This window comes from Thermobia domestica, chromosome 3 (assembly GCF_964235325.1).
Source record: "Thermobia domestica chromosome 3, izTheDome1.hap1.1, whole genome shotgun sequence".
Taxonomy (NCBI): Eukaryota; Metazoa; Arthropoda; class Insecta; order Zygentoma; family Lepismatidae; genus Thermobia; species Thermobia domestica.
Window position 1 is genome coordinate 54,193,503 of NC_137456.1, and position 17,933 is coordinate 54,211,435.

At 33.4% G+C, this 17,933-nt stretch overlaps 1 protein-coding gene across 2 annotated transcripts in view; it reads right to left on the reverse strand.

Moving 5' to 3' along the window:
• Positions 1–10,235: 10,235 nt before the first annotated feature.
• Positions 10,236–17,933, reverse strand: part of LOC145680389 (NFX1-type zinc finger-containing protein 1-like) — an 84,117-nt gene continuing 76,419 nt past the window's right edge. Inside the window, exon 12 of one of the 2 annotated variants that reach the window (XM_081750829.1) lies at positions 10,236–11,351. The gene's annotated coding sequence lies outside the window, so the exon portion shown is untranslated. The remainder of the gene's footprint in view (positions 11,352–17,933) is intronic. The other variant, XM_081750828.1, reaches the window with a different exon arrangement.

Here is a 17,933-nt window from a genome sequence, read left to right on the forward strand (position 1 = left end):
GCCACGGAATCCGTACATTGCCTGACAGATGGGCGAAAGTGGTGGCTAGCGATGGACAATATTTTTCTTAAGGTATTTATGTATTTTGTGTTTTGTACTACAGCTTCAATGTGTGCGTACCAACCGCACGAATTAATTCCTAGACCAAATAAAATGATGGGATTGGCAGTTTGAACAGCCTACTATTGCAAGGTTGGCGGGACAAATAATTATACTGTTTCACAAAATGTATTTTATATACAACCATTGTCATACACTTCATTTTTATAAACTTGTCCTTATAGCAACTATATCGATTTTCTAATTACTGTAAATTCAATTTATAGATACTGTAATTGTATCCTACATAGCAGCTAATACTCATGCTGTAAAGTATAAAAAATAAGAAAAGTAAGATATTACAGATTACTGGAATTGCGATTTAATTCAATTTTAAGTAGTATACATTTTCTATATGATTGTTCAAATTGCTTAAAAATTCAGATTATGAATTACATTTTAGCATCTTCATATGTAAATTATGGACATGGCGAGTAAATGTGACTGAGCTTTGAAACGTGACAGTTTATCTGATTTTGTTTTTTCAAGCACTTCAAAGAAGAACTTTATAAAAAAGTTTCCGTAAATAAAATAAAAGTAAAATAAAATAAGAATAAAAAACTTCTGCACTCAGGTTCAAACTGCCGCCCTTTACTTCTAGAATTTCAACAGCATTACTAAACAGCTTCTATAATTTCAACAGCTTGGCCACGGAGGCAACTTATAAAAGAATGCGTTGTAATATTACTAATAGAATCGCTACAAGCGCAGGTTCACACTTGGAATTTTAAATAGTCATTTTGTCTTTTTCAATAATTTCAACTAAAGATATTGATTAATTTTGCATGTTGGAACTGTGTTTGAAGTGTGAATTATATGCTCATCGTAGAAATACACTACAGAAGAAGTAGTTTGATCATCTTTAAACTTCACATATATTTTTGTGAGTGTTCTTAATACCTGTTCAGTGTATCGAGTCATTTTCCCTTAAATTTCTCCGAGAATATTCTTCGCGTAATTATTTGCCCTACTAAGGTTTCATAACAGTAGAGGTTTTTTTGCCTATAATTTTCTTAAGCTTATTTTTTTCTCAAAAATCATAAATAATTATTCATTACTACACTGCTTTGTTAAAGAAAGCACAAAGAAGCAGTAATATATTAAAGAAAACTGAGTTATTAATGAAAATGTGGAAGTTACAATATAGGTAAATTATTATTATTTTTTTTTCGGACGACAGTACCTTGTTTTAAACAGAGTGTGTTGAACTGTTTATCAATTCAGCAAATGTTTTCACGTTATTGTTAGTCGATAAGTTTATTCAATTTAATATTTTCTTGTTTAACAGATATCGCTTCTACTTTCAGTTGATTTTATTTTTCATTGATATTACTTAACACAATTAACACCTGACACCGTTTGTATTTCTATAGCATGTAGAAAAATTTTGTTCATTTGACAAAGAACCTGATTTGTCTTCTAATTTTCATTTTCACTCAATTCAGAATCAGAACTTACAGTTTGATCTTCTGTTTGAGATCTAATATGGTTTCATCACTGTAGGAGTAATGGCTGGATCGTCGTCTCGATGCCTTATTCAATTTTGGCAAGTATACGTTGATGTACCTTTCACCAAATACATATACTTAATGCATCCAAATATTAAAAAATTTCTGCACATGAAATCTATTTTTACATACCATGCTATATTAACTAGTTACCAGAAAATGCCTTGAGACACAATCCACGTGTTCTCAGTCGGTGCCGTCGCGAATAATAATGGTAATAATAACTAGTGATGTTTTACATTGTTGAAGTGGGCAATTCTCTCTCTTCCTTCTCATTGATTTCAAATGTAAATGGTGGGAGTAAGTCTTTAACCTGCAACAGCATACACACTATACTCTATAAAAATCTGAAATTTTTAATATAAATTTTCACTGAAAACACATCATACACAATCTTGGAAAATGTTCTCCCTCATTATTGATCTACTTTAATTCGAAGCGATTGCACGATTGGAAATTATTACACAATATTACTCAATATTCAAGCAAAATCGATCTTTTTACGAAAGTTATAGACCATTTTTTTAAATCATCGGGAGGGGCAGGTTAGTAAATTCTTATACCTGACTCTTTTCAACTACAGCCAGTGAGAATTACGTTAAAACTGCAATAAATGCTTCAACATATTGAGTTTAAATTGAACAATTTTTACGAAAATTGTATCTTTTAAACCCCTCCCCCTCGTAGAGTGGAGCAAGTTCAGTCTTTCGTTCTCGATTTCAAATCCAAGCAGTAGGAATGACTGTTTCAAAGAATATGTGACATATTGTATGAAAATAGAATATTTTCATAAAAGAAAACATGGATTGTCTTTTAACTCCAAGCTATGCGGATGATCAGAATGTCCTACACGAATTATTGGGAATATTTGCGAATAATTTTTACGCGATTTATATTGGAAAATTGTGTATGTTCAAATTACATGGGTTGATTTTACTCCCTTATTCTCGATGGATTGCAACCCCAAACAAAAAGATTATTCGTGTAAGTTGGAAGAAGACTTGATACCAGTTTCACTACAATTGAATACGTTTTATGTGGTTTACCTTGGAAAATTGTGTGTTGTTGTAAACTTAAGACATAGGATGGATTTTGCCTTCTTATTCTTCAAGGATTGTAACTATAAACAAAAGATGATTTCTCAGGTTAAAAGAAGGCATATACGAAGTTCATTAAAATCGAATACGTTTGATGTGGTTCATATTAGAAAAATGTTTTACCTCATTTTTCCTCCATTATTATTGATGGATTGCGTTCCCAAACAGTAGTTATTTTTGCATTTAACAAAGCCATATACCAAGATTCATTCAAATTGGACATCTTTTACAAACGTTATCATGGATCAAACAGGCGGGCATATAAACGCCGATCAGATCGAATGGTAGAAGCTTTACTACGCTCGCTTAGGCAAAGTCTTAGTCTGTACATCATGCTAATTCTTAATAGTAAACAGTCACACTAATAAATGTCGCTGCTCAAATATTATTAAAAATGTGCTTGTTACTCAATTATTAAAATCAACACAATTGGCAGCACTTTTAATTAAGTTCAGCGTGTACAGCGCACAGCCGGCTGAAAGCTTGGGAAAAGAACAACAACTAATAGTTATAATAATATAATAAAGAACAACATAATTACAGACCTTATAGAAACATTGTCTTATTATTATATTAGAAGGCAAAATCGGGTTTTATAAAAACTTGCAGCTTGCTCTTAGCTACGTGAGGCTATTGCAATAGTTTTTGCTTTATGTTTCAAAAAAGTATATGAAGCACAGGAAACGAACTTGCAGTATGATGATTGGTTTGTAGTTCACAGTCCCTTTTCAGCACTGACACTGTATGAGACGTGGTCCTACAGTTTAACGTGGGATCTGAACTACATGGCTCTTATCGGGACTGAGTCTCCCATGAAAAAGGCTCGTATGTTAACCAGATAACCACAAGCAAGCTTGGAGTAAAGGGATAGATTAAGGATGTCACATATTTAAATAAAGCGGAAGAAATAGGGTGACCATACGTCCCATTTTGACAAGAACAGTCCCGTTTTAAGGGCGTGTCCCGTCAGTAGATGGAAAAAAGTGTATTTGTCCCGTTTTATGCAAGTGAAAGAAGTAAGTAACAAACTCTTTATCTTTACTCCTTGTAAAGGTATTTATAATTAATGATAATCAAGAAGCAAGAATTGAACTGAAATTCTCTACACTAAACATGATCATATTGCCTGTGTTGGCAGTACTTCTCGAAAGGTAGCAGAGGTTTCAGCAGTTACTTGTTTGTTTAGGTAAAGAGGAACTCATTTATGCATTGACCTCATTTATGCATTTCTCATGATTTTTAAAAAGCCGGAACCTGTTCCGTTTTCAGCTGAAAATTTTATGGTCACCCTAGGAAGAAATAATAGTAACTTTACATAGTCGCATATGTATACCAAGTAACATTCCTCTATGAAAGATATTCTGACTTCTTGTATCAAAAAGCGGGATCTTTCAAAAAGGGATTACAACTATAAAAGATAGTTTAAATTCTGTAAGGAATTCCAAATTTTTATATACGAGGGACACGCTGACACAGTGGTAGAGCGCTTACTTCTGGTGCGTAGGATCCCTGGTTCGAGCCCAAGTAAGTTTGTGGTGGACATCAGGTTATTGTGTTTTCTCAGGGTACTCCCGTTTTCTTCCACATTCTCATCCCACTAATTCGTCCATCATCATTCATTTGCCTTAATCTTCCGTCTCCCTTAGCCTACTGTGCATAAACATGGGAAGTTAAACTGAAAGCATTTCCTTTCCAACTTTTTATAAACAGAATTATTATTCCTGAAACTTTCTAGAAAAATTATTTGTTATCTCTAAGCGCTGTATTTTAACATCAACAACAACATAAGTAAAACAAATTATATAGTTGAAATAAGTTACTGTATATAGCAACTAGAAGAGAACAACGTAAGAATTAATGTTTATATAAAACAGACTGACTAGCGTCCGACTTTCGAATTTCAGAACAAAGAATATTACTTTGCGCAATTAAATCCTTTCGAAAGAAGGATACACCACTCTTTCAAGCTGAGCAAATACTGATCTCGAAACTGAGTGAACTGGGTGTCTTGAGTAATTGTCGTGATATATCTACGTATACTTAAAGAAAGTTTATGCTAAATGTAATCAAATGGTTACCACGTATACCTTTGCTACGTATGCTTCCGAATTCAATTACCACCAGGAGCACATTTTTGGTAGTCATCTACCACTGAGAGGCGATTGAGGACATACTTGGAGTAAGAGATGGCGGATCTTGAAAGCCAGAAGTAAAAAACGGTATGGTATATGTAAGAGTCACACATAATTTAACTAAAACCGATTTGGTGAGTCATAACCGGTCGTGGGCTTCAAAGCCGAGGATTTATAAGTAGGATGTACGTCACTGATAAGAGTACGTGCGTTATGACCCGTGCATTTGTACAACACGTGCATTTGCACGGGGCGGCAAAATTTGTAATAATTATATTATTTAAAATAAATATTTCTTGTTGGAAACAGAATTTATGATAATGGTAGTTAGATTTACTAAGCTGACCTTCTATTTGAATATTACATTCATATATCATGTTTAGGTCGCATTAGTTTAAGGTCACATATACAGTGCTGAAGTAAATGGTCAAACAAATCCCAGCATGAATTACTTGATTGTTGTCAAATAAAATAACTCAATTCTCAAACAGTAGATAACACCTGTTCCATTTAGTTAGTTATCACAATTTTGATAAGAAAACTAGTCTTGTCTTTGTCACAAACAAGTTCCTTATCATTAAAGGTGTTCTTTTTTAACTTTTTAACAAATGTAGAAGGAAAATCAAGAAATAAAGATAAAAGAGTTATTTGCACTGAAATTGTAAATTGATATATTGAGATTTAAGCACGATATTGAATTCTATAAAAAGGATTAACATTTTTCCTCTGTAGATGTGCTTGCTTTATCTTTTACTAACACAATAGATTATTATTTAAAGAAAAAACAGACATAATAAGATTGTACTTGTAGTATTTCGGCCTTTCTGAGTGCGAATGGTCTTTCCCTCCCCTTCATTGATCACGGTGGCGTAGCATACTTAAAGTCGTGGCTATTAAGATTTTTCCTTTTTGGAGAAAAGGAAAAGGATGCCATTGCACGGGACGGCAAAATGCCTAGGACTGGCCCTGAGTATATATGTCACCATTAGGAAAAGACAAAAAAAAAAAAAAAAAATACATATACTCTGCTACTTAACCCTAGATTACAAACCATTCGTAAATTTCACGAAGCAACATGTCGAAAATTGCTGAATTCACCAAACGGCGCATGCGCGGGCGCACTCCTTCTCAGTACCTTTCTAGCTCCTACGGCAGAGGTCAGTATTGGTTTGATAGCTGCGTTGGTCGGTTCTATAGTGCTTATTTTAAAGGTGTATTCGTAATTTTTACGAATGGTTTGTAACTACTTTAGTTTTTTTTCGAAACTTTAGTAAATTATCTTGGTGATTCTTTTTTAGTTTCAAACATTACATGAATGTTTCTAGACTAGAAACATTTTTCGAAGTGTTTGAATAGTATTTTAACTACAGTTGTTCTTCGTTGTTTGAGCAAGTATGGTTGACAATGAGGAAGAACGTGTAAATAATCGAATAAGACGATTGTTGAGTGAGGTATCTTCTGATGAAGACAGTAGTGATGCTAGTGAGAGAATATTTGTAGAAGGAAGTGATGAAGAACGAGACGAACTGGAAGAAGATATCGTAGAAGATACAGATGACTCGGACGCCGACCCAGATTTTGTAATAGAAAGTTCCAGCAGTGAAACAGAAAGTCTCAGTAGTAAAACAGACTCGTGTGAAAATTCGTCACTTGCGAATCAAACAAGGAAAAGACCTCGTATCACATTTAGCGAGCCTATAATCACTTCGCCTACCTGCGAGCCTTCTGTTCCCGTTGCATCTGATGCTGGTTCGTGTGCTTTGACAGTTCCTGATCCTATGCTGCCTGCTGCGGTTCCACGTACCACAATTCCTGCTCCCAGGCTGCCTGATGCCATGTCTCCTAATTTCGCAGCTGCTGGCCCACTGTCTCCTGATCCTGGTCCGTCTACTGCAATGCTTCATTGTGTGCCACCTGCTGCTGGTACGCCTACTCTCACACCCCCTGCTTACGGACAACTTGACGGAGATCATGACCCTCATATTATCGTTCCTAAAGAACGCGTGGTTCGTGCTAAGGATAAGCATATACTCGTCCAGGTCCAGTAAATGTTCGCACCAAGGTTAGAAATATTGTTCTTACAAAGAGGGGAGTTATTGGGCAGGCAAAGTTGGCTACAACACCGCTGGAATACTTCTCTCAATTCTTTGACGAGGGGATGTTACAGAAATTGGTACTGCATACAAATGAAGAAATAAATCGTGCGAGACCAAGGTATGCTAATCAAAAATGTACAACTTCATCTATAGATAATGAAGAAATGCTGGCCTTTATTGGTTTGTTGGTGAATAGTGCTGTTAGTAAGGACAATCATTTAGCTGTGAGAGAACTGTTTGACAATACTTGGAGCGGATGTCGGTATAAATGTGTAATGAGCAGCGAACGTTTTGAATTTATTTTGAATTGTCTTCGCTTCGACGACAAACAAACGCGTATGGAAAGAGGAAGAGATGATCGATTTGCGCCTTTTCGAGAATTATGGTATGACTTTACTATAAACTGTCGCACAAAATACAGACCTGGATCATACGTAACCGTTGACGAACAGCTATTAGGTTTTCGAGGAAAATGTCCTTTCCGTATGTATATACCAAACAAACCCTGCAAGTACGGGATAAAGATTGTCATGGCTTGTGACACCAACACTAGTTACATGATAGATGGAATCCCTTATGTCGGTAAGGGAATGCAGACTGGAGGTTTACCTCTTTCGGAGTATTTTGTGAAAGAAGTTACAAATCTATACATGGAACAAACCGAAATATTACGACAGATAATTGGTTTACAAGTGTAAAGTTTGCCGAAGACCTACTGGCAGATCCCTTCAACCTGACTCTGCTTGGCACGTTAAGACTGGACAGGAAAGGTGTTCCATCTGAAGTACTTTCAAACAAAAATGGAAGACCAGTGAATACTTCACTTTTTCTTTTTGACAGAGAGAAGACACTCGTTTCCTACAAACCAAAGAAGAACAAAACTGTTGTTCTTCTCTCGACCATGCACAGTACTCCAGAGGTGAATCCAACCACATATAAGCCCAGGATTGTTGAATCGTACAACGAAACCAAGGCAGGAGTGGACACAATGGACCAAATGTGCCAAAATATGTCCTGCAGCAGGAAGACCCAGCGTTGGCCATTATGCTTGTTCTTTGGAATGTTGAATATTTCCTTTGTAAACGCGTATGTTATCTACTGCCTAAATAGTTTCGCAAATGAAACAAAGCCTATGAAGCGCACTAAGTTCATGAGACAACTTTATGAAGAGCTAACTAATCCTCACATGCAAACTCGTTTACAAGCACCGACACTTCAACGTAAACTACGTATGATGATCTGTGAAATTATGGACATCCCTTCCACTAATCCTGTAGCAAACCCGCCACATGGAACAAGGAAAATCTGCTTTTATTGTCCGTGAAGAAAAAGGAGGATGACAACAACCTTTTGCAGGCAATGCAAGAATGCAATCTGCGCTGAACACAGAGCTGTGTGTTGCGTAGTGTGTGACGAGAAAAATTGAGAAAAACTTAAAACTTTTGTAGACAATTTCAAGTATGCACCTAATTACGTTTTTATAAGTTTATATGCACAATGTTACTTTTGTTGGTTGTCTTGACCTTTTACTTTAGTTATATATTATTTCAATATATATGATAAAATTTACAAACATATATGTAACTGTTTCTTGATGACGTCATATATCTTATTCAAATATACACCTAATAACTTGCATACATAATTATTGCATGTACTTATTCAATAAAGAATTCCAAAGGCATCCCATATTATTGTCGATATAATTCTATAAACAAGCCTATTTTCAGATTTCAAAAATAATAATATACACAGAAATAATAAAAATATAAAATCGAGTCGTAAAATTTAAGAATGGTTTGTAACCACGTAAGTATAAAATAAGGTTTGTAATCTAGGGTTAATAGCGTATTTTATATATAAAGTGCATGAATAAATAAGCAACTTGTAACAGCAGAATAAAAAGTATCAATTGGCAACGAACAACAAACGTTTCTACGCCATAAAAATTCTCGTTTTCTTCGATTTTCTTGTAAAACATGCATGAGAATTACCCTCAAGCATTTCAGTTTGTTCAGTCTGACATTCCTGATCGTTAAGGAAGTATTTTCATAAACAAAAATTAAATTAAATCGTCATTTTGCGCTATCTCATTAATCATACTATGTACTGTCGTCGTATCATTAAAAAAATCTTGAAGAAGTTATACTTCAGTAATTAGTTTCACCTTAATATGTGACGTAGTTATCGTACAGCATTAGCTTATTACAAAAAAATCTTTTTTCTCATCTTTCTCGTAAACCACGCATGAGGATTACACTCGCGCATATCTTTTCGTTCAGTTCGATGAGATCTATCTTCAAATATTTTCCCCATTAAACACTAATCATCATCACCATAGGTATTCTGCCATTATTGGCAGGTTACATGCTCCAACTGAGAAGCTTTCATGCTCCATAGTCTTCTGCTGACCTCTTCGTCTTCACGTATGATTTTTTCTGTTTTAATATCAACCATTAATTAGTCTCCTTCGCCCCCTCCCTCTCTCTTTCCTGTGACCATACCCTCTAAAACGTCCTTCATGATTCCGTTCCTTCTTATCCAATGTCCCAACCTGTTTCTCTTCCTCGCCTTAATAATATCTAAAATTGTTTTTATCTCCCCTGTCATTTTTAACACCCTCTCATTCGTTCTCCGTTCGACCCAGATAATTTGCTCCATTCTTCTCCACACCCACAGTTCGAAAGTTTTCATAATTTTTTGCGTAATGTCCATGTTTCTGATCCACACAATACAATACTCCACACGAAGCATTTTATAAGTCTTTTTCTCAACTCTTTATTCAAGGCCCACAAAATAGTATTTTCTTCCTCTTAAAGGCTTCTTTCACCATTTCTAACCTTGCTTTTATTTCACGTTCACATTTCGTATCATTACTAATACTACTTCCTAGGAATCGAAAACTAATCACCTGTTCTATTTTCTCCTCTCCTACTTCTTTCTATATTTGACACTGACCCTTTCGTTCCAATTACGATGGCTTTTGTCTTTTTAACATTTATTTTCATCCCATATTCTTTACAGTCCTTTCTCCAAGTTTTCTAACATCTTATTGATTTTCTCTTCAGATTCAAACGCTAATAATATTGTAGAAATTTTATTTTAGATGAATATGTTGAGCTATAAAAATAGGTGAATATACACCATTTACCAGTATTTGCATCCGTATGCGAAAGGAAATGTGATATTGATTTCCAAAAGTAATTCCATCACATAGCAAGTTGATGATGAATTCTTCCCAAAATACACAATCATATTTATTATGTTAAAGAAATAAAACATAAACAGAGAAAAGGTTTGTATTAAAAACTATTTATTAAATCTAATTACTATTGTGACATTTCTAATATTAGTGCACAATTGCTGTTTACAAGAAAAAATTCCTTGTAAATGTAATGGATATATTTAAAAGAATCAATTCAAAAACTTATCCTACTAACTTATTAATAATAATACGAAATTAATACACATACAATAATAAACATAATAACGTAAATATTTTTAATAAACAATAGTAAGCATTATAATAACGTCTATATTATTGCATAAGAAGAGATGGAAACTAATCTCCAACATTTCTGTACTTCGATGATACACAGAAGACAATTTCCTTATTATGAATACAAAAGTAATGATTTTATAACATTCGTGCCATTTAATATTTAGAAATATAGACGTACTAAAATGAACTATGCATTTATCCATACAAATGTATGCATACTATTCATAGTGACAACAACGAAATGGGAGCTATGGTCTACGATTGGGAAGGAGAACTTATTGTAAGTATGATTGCCCAATCAGAATAGATTTCTAAGTTTAGTTCTTTATAATTCATTTGCATTTCTTGATGTTAATGGACAGCCAACTTGTTTCCAGCTCAAATATCTAAATAGTTATTACTTTGCTGAATATTTCCACAATAACTTGTACTTTAGTCTTGGAACGTAACGTGGTTAAATGTCGCACATCATATCTACATTTTTATGACATATTGTTGATAATTCACCCCAAACTTGAATTTCCACGCAAATACATAAGATACATGATTCAGAACAATAACCCACAGTCTGATGAAATACCATAGCTTCTCCCTACCAAATTTCTTCGTTTCTAATTTCAGCAACTAAAAAACATTGACCATGAAATAATATATTTCCACTACTCGTAACGATTATGTAACCAACTATGTAATTAAAACGATAAACCTTAAACTAACATTACGAATCATAAAAGACAGAACAAAAACAAGAAACATAACATAATATACTGTTTTTTTTTTAACTCCTTGTACTCATAGAAAGGAAGAAAGATTACAAAAAACAATATTCACTACTCTCATAATTACAATTTTCAAGCAGAAACTCCATTATTAACGACACCAACTCTGAAGTTGTCGAGATCGTGTTTTCCACCAACCTAGAAAGATAAAAGTTGATATCATCTGAACCAAAATTTTAAAAAAGCAAGAAAGTGAACAAAATATATCATGACTACATCTTAGTTCACGTATAACCTATTATTGAGATTCTAGTTAAATTATACATTCATTTTTATTTCGCACTCTACTAATCAGTGGAATTTTGAATAATGTGTTAGTACAAGCTATTGTCAGAACAAAAGTTATTATTAATGTCTCTGTAGAATTATTGAAGTGCTGTAGAATGGATGCCGAAAATCCTATTACTGAATAATACACACAAAAGTATACAGAAGAATCGACATCTCAATGATATTGCATCACTCTTCAAGCGAAAACCTGCTTTTGACTTTCCAGTTGCACAGTCAAGAGCGATTTTTCATTATATGATTTGACAATAATCCTTATAGTTGAGGAAAATATATTTAATGATCTAGTTAGAAAAATGTAACTTATGTGAAGTGCATAATACGGAAAGTAACGTTTGAAAATGTATCGGAACGATATGTTTGTTGGTGTGTTATTTTCATCCTTCAAGCTTCTTACAACTTTCGACCATAGAGTTATGCGCGCATGCTAAGTAAAATTTTGCAGTAAGAAGATATACATTTCTTCTGAGGACGTTAATCTTCACCCTCAACACTTTGGGTTGAGTACCTCCGTCATCTGGCTTTTTCAGGTTACTGGTTTATGTGAGAAAATATTACTTTATGCTTTGAATCGAACGAAACTTTTATGGAACTGAACGGAACGAAACGAAACGAAACGATTCTTTGAACGAAATTTTTAACTGTTTTATTGTATTGATTCCCTTAATCTATTTAACCCTTTATTTGGCAGTATTTCTCAAGTAACATCGCATTCTATTGCATTATCTGCACAAATTATAACGTCAGTGATCATTTAATTGACATTATTGCTTTCATACAATATTCATATACATGATTTGCGGATCGCTTCTTTAGATACTTCTAATCTTCGTCAACAGGGGACAGTCAAATTTAGTATTGTAGAAGCTTTATCTCTTACGTTGCGCGAAAGTTCTTTTTCTTTTTTTTTTATTTGTGGTTTTTTGCTCTGTAGCAAAATATTCCAACCAAACTGTTGCTAATTACTGAAAGTATTCTTATGATATTTGACCATAATAGAGCAATGCTGCGCAGCAGCTACAAATAAGACCTGTTTTATGGCAATGTTGCTTTGAAATAAACATCCTGTATTTTGTAACCAAAGTACAACAATACTTTAAAAATGACAAATTATGATCAGGAAGACATGGTTCAACCATAAAAGCAAACTAAATATTTTCATGGTAATGCTATCAATGCTTGCCAACATCCTTTACTTTCTCAAAATTAACTGTCATATGATTCTAATATATATATATATATATATATATATATATATATATATATATATATATTAGAATCATATAACAGTATATATATAATTCAGTGCGTTTTATATATATATATACTGTTATATGATTCTAATATTTATATATAAAACGCACTGACAATGACATTTATTACTGGAACTATTTGCGAATGGTTTTCATTATGTTTTTTAATTTTTTAAATTTGATTTTGTGTTTAGTGTACTCTCAGCAGCAAGGCTATATAACACGTGGACCTACAGCTTAACGTGGAATCTTAACTATATTAGCTTCCGCCGGGAATCGATCCCTGGTCTCTGGCCCCAAAGGTGATAATTTAGATAAATGTCGGACTTATTATTATTATTATTATTATTATTATTATTATTATTATTATTATTATTATTATTATTATTATTATTATTATTATTATTATTATTATTATTATATTATTATTATTATTATTATATTTAATACATATTTCTTAATTTCATAAACAAAAGAAAATGTTTTTACGTACCTTACGTCGTGTATTTGTTTTGATTCCTGATATTTCATTCACTGACTTCTACGAGCATCATCGGGGGAAACAGCCTTTTTAAAGATTAAATTGGATTTGAATTTACGTGTTGGACGACTAGGGGAGCAGAGTTTAATTACGATCAAAGATCTCTAGATAAAACCAGAAACTATATTAACAAACTAAGAAACACCACAAACAGGGTTTGGCCACTATGGCGTGAATAAAAAATTGTTATTACCCCAATAGCTTGTAAATACAATTTTACAATTGTGTGAAGTGTTCAAGAATTTTGACGAGAAGTTATTTCAATTTAAGAATTTGAGTTTGTAGAGTAGTTATCTCCATAGGACTATATACGAGGAAGTGAATAAATAAATAAATAACATGTAAATTCATATTCCATTTTTCATCAAAAAGACTATTGCCTCCGAAGATGCTCGCAGAAGTAAATGAATGAAATATCAGAATTCAAAAACTAATGGAAGATGCCAGGTATATAAAAACATTTATTTCCTTTATGATTCATTAATTGCGTAAACACTATGAAAATCTTAACGTGTTATTTTCTATGCAGTTTATTGCTTCATTGAGTAATTTTATTAGGTAATTTGTCAATCAAATTTAATTTAAGTACAGTACAAGCTCGTTTATCCGGACTAACTGGGGTCAAAAGCAACCCGGAAAATAGAAAATCCGGATAATATGGGCAATAAGCATTTTAAATCTGTACACTGCAATACACTCCCAAACACTTTGATAAAGTGCAAAAACAATGTCTACATAAAAAATATGTAACTAGTAATCAAAGCTGAATTTAAAATTACACCTATGAATTATAGCAATAAAGTTAAACAAAAACAATCCGGTTGAAACATATACAATAAACAAAATGAGAAGTGTTGTTTGCAACCAGTATGAAAACTGAAGAAACTGAGGAAGGGGAAGTGAGGTAGGGATTTAGGGTCAACCAAGGTCAAAGCTATTTATAGATGGTGAGTCAATCCACTTCAATGACCTGTGACACTATAGTAAAGCTTTCTTAAACCTGACAGAGAACATTTTATGTACAGTATTGCCATAACGTATTGTACAATCTATGCATGAACTGTACATTTAATCAAAATAAAAAGCGAATGTTTGGCGTACTTATAGTTACGCTCTTGCTATCACAGTTAAAAATTATCTATGTGAACATTAATTTTTGTTTAAAAAAATGCCTACAAATCTGATCCGGGTCAACGAGGGACGAATAAACGAGGTTGTACTGTAATATTAAAATTATAAATAACTGAAATTCATTTTTATCAAGCTAGGATTCTCGACACTTAAAAAAGAAATGGGTAAAATTACACCATTAAATTTTCGTTCATTGCAAAGAATAAATATATTTCCTCATATAAACTAATAGGGAAAAAATCAAGATTGCGTATGTAAACAACAGCCAAGTTGATCTGCGTTTTTCTTAGTCTAATCAACGAGATCTTACTTCCTGCAGAAAGAAGACTTCTTTCCTCCAACACTCCACGAAGAGTATTGTAATAATTGCATTGCTAAACCTTATTCCAAGTATTAGAAATAATGATCACCTTTGTCTACTCTTTGTCATTATGACATTTTCTCAATCTATAAATTCTTATTTCGTGCCATTTTAGAAGTTGTTCAAAGTCAAAGAAGTTTAATTTAAGATAATTCTTTCATTATGTTATATTTAAGCCTACAGGCCAAAAAAATTACGGTTCTCTCCTGAGCTTAGGTTCAGCGCTCAAACCTTTTTACAGCCTTAATATTCCTAGGCTTTGATTTCAAATATGTATACCGGTATATATAAATAACTATGTTTGTGACTTAATAACTCTTGTACCACCCGACCGATCTCGATCAAGTTTTCAACATAGATGAGGTTCTGGCCTGGAATAGTTTTCAGGTAGCTATCGCAAGATGGCGCCACAGGTAGGTAAGAGTTTTGAGTCTCCCAGTGTAGAGAATAAAATTAAGTGTGAAATTTGTGACAAAACCGAAACAAATAGTGCTCAAAAGGTATGTAAACCATGTGAAATTAAAATTAGAAACAAAAATACAATTATCACAAAAGCAACCTCAAGAAAAATGCTCTTGTGATAATCAATGTGTAATGGAAAGTGTTGAATGCAAATGTAACACACCTGAAATACTAAGTGTATTATATGAAGAACTATGTGCTTTAAAGTGTGATGTGGGATCTTTGAAAGTTGGAAACATGGAATTAAAAAAGAAACTTAACGAAGTAAGTATACAAATTGACTCTGTAGTACAGGATACTGCTGGACACGATAAGACACAGGTACGACATCATAATATGGGAACAGAAAATATGGTATCTGAAACAAGTAATATGCTGAATGAAGGAGGTCTATCTACAACGTTATATTCTGTACCAGTGAACAATAAGTATGAGGTTCTATACAGTGAAATGGTAGAAAATTCAAATGCAAGGAAGAACTGTGCTCTTGCACAATTAAGAAAAACAACAGTCAATGTGCAAGGGAAACCTTCATCTCAAAAGAATCATCGTTCATACATAGGAAAGAAAAGTGCAAACAAGAAACAAAAGAACGTTGCCGAAGAAGTGAAACGAACTCAGAGGTAAAAGAAGAAGTAATTCCGAGTAAATTGCAATTAAGTAACAAACGACATGTTTTGATTCTTGGAGATGGTCATGCTAGAAATATAGTTAACCTACTACACGAAAAACTCAAGTCAAATTATGATGTAAGCTGCATTACGAGGCCTGGGGCCGGAACCAGCGAAGTGTTGAAAGATTGTGTATCGCTGTCCAAAAACATGATCATGAAAGACACATTAATAGTAATCGCGGGAGGGAATAACGTAGCAAGGAATGAGGGTCAGGAGGCAGTGCGAACTTGTGCAAAGTGTTGAGTACGTTAATAAAGACTAATGTGTTTGTAGTGGAAATTCCATACAGAAATGACTTGGTAGAGAGTTCTTGTGTAAATATACTACTGAATTGTACCAATCGTAAAATAGCAAAGGTATGTAAGTCTTTCCTAAATGTAAAGTACGTTGGTTTGCAGTTCCTAGAAGGTCACATTTCACAAGACATGGGCTACATTTAAACAGCAATGAGAAGATGTGTAATAAATTTGTTCAACTCATAATCTTACAGTCTACTGCCTCAGGTGATGCAATACCAATAGCGCATGTTAATTTTTTAGATCAATAGAGTTAAAGATGCAGACCTAGCGAAAAAATCTGCAAGCGGTTATAGCACAACAGGTTAATGTAAAACAAAGCCACACTATTGATTTTAAAGTGGGCTACTTAAATGTTCAAGGGTTCAACAATAAACATGTAGTGTTAAATGACTTTGGGAATGATAATTTAGATGTCTTAGGTTTAAGTGAACATTGGTCCAAAGAAGATGAAATTGTGTTTAAGAAATAAGATGACTATGTACATGTTAATAGTTTCTGTAAGAACCACCGTGCTCACGGTGGGTAGCTATTTTTGATAGAAACAAGCTCTCACTTAAGTGTAAGAAATTAGACCTTGACTTCCTACATACTGAAATCGATTTCGAGGCCACAGGTATCGTTATTAAGTGTCTTAAGTTGGTTTTCGTATCTCTATACAGATCCCCAAACGGTAATTCAATAGTATTTCTAGATAGGCTCGAGGAACTGCTAAACTTTTTGTGTAGGCTTAGTTTTAGAAATTTTAAGAGAGTCATAGGTGGTGATCTAAATTCTGATTTTGACGTAACAACAACAAAGAACAGTGTAGACGAATTGAAAAAATTGTTAAGGCAATTTAATTATAGTATTACAAATATGAAGCCAACAAGAAGTCTAGCTTGTCTTGATAACATATTTATAAATTTTAATTTGTCAAAGTCATTGTGATATATCCATATTTCCATTTTCTGATCATGATTGTGTATGGATAAAATTGGATAACGCACTATTAAGTAAGGAGGTTGATGCCTTGTCCACAGAATGTAAAATAGTTGTCTCTGGGCCAATCATTGATGGTAAAATATCTGAGTTTAAGAATTCAATCTGCAACATTAATTGGTTTGAATTGCTATCGAATTACAATGACTCTAATGCACTGTTTGAACGCCACTTGAATTTATTTCTCTATAACTTTTGACATCTTCATCCCACAAAGAATTTGTAAAGTTAATCAGAGTCTACTTAAAAAGCTACATAAAAAAAATAATTCCAACTTTACTCAATGAAGTGTCAGGTGATGTTACATTTAAACATATATAAGAGAGGGGAAAATGAAGCAACTAGGTCAGCCTATCTGAAAGGTAGGAAAACATATAAGCAAGCTGTTAATGAAGCGAGATAGCAGTATACATCGGCAAAAATCGAATCGTTTATTAATAAGTGTAAACAAGCTTGAAATGTAATTAATACTATAGTTAAGAGTAATCGGGAGTGCGCTTACCCCCATACAGAAGATTTTACTAATTATTTCGTGAACTCTGTAGATGAGGTACACAATAATATTGACAAACCTGATGTAACGGCAGTCAATTTCATGGAACAATCTGTAAATCCTATACAGGATAGTTTTGTATTCAGAAATATATTTCTACAAGTAGTTCTCAACATTGTAAATAACTTTAAGTGTTCAAACTGTTCATGTTTATAGATTATCGAGCAACGTAATTAAAAA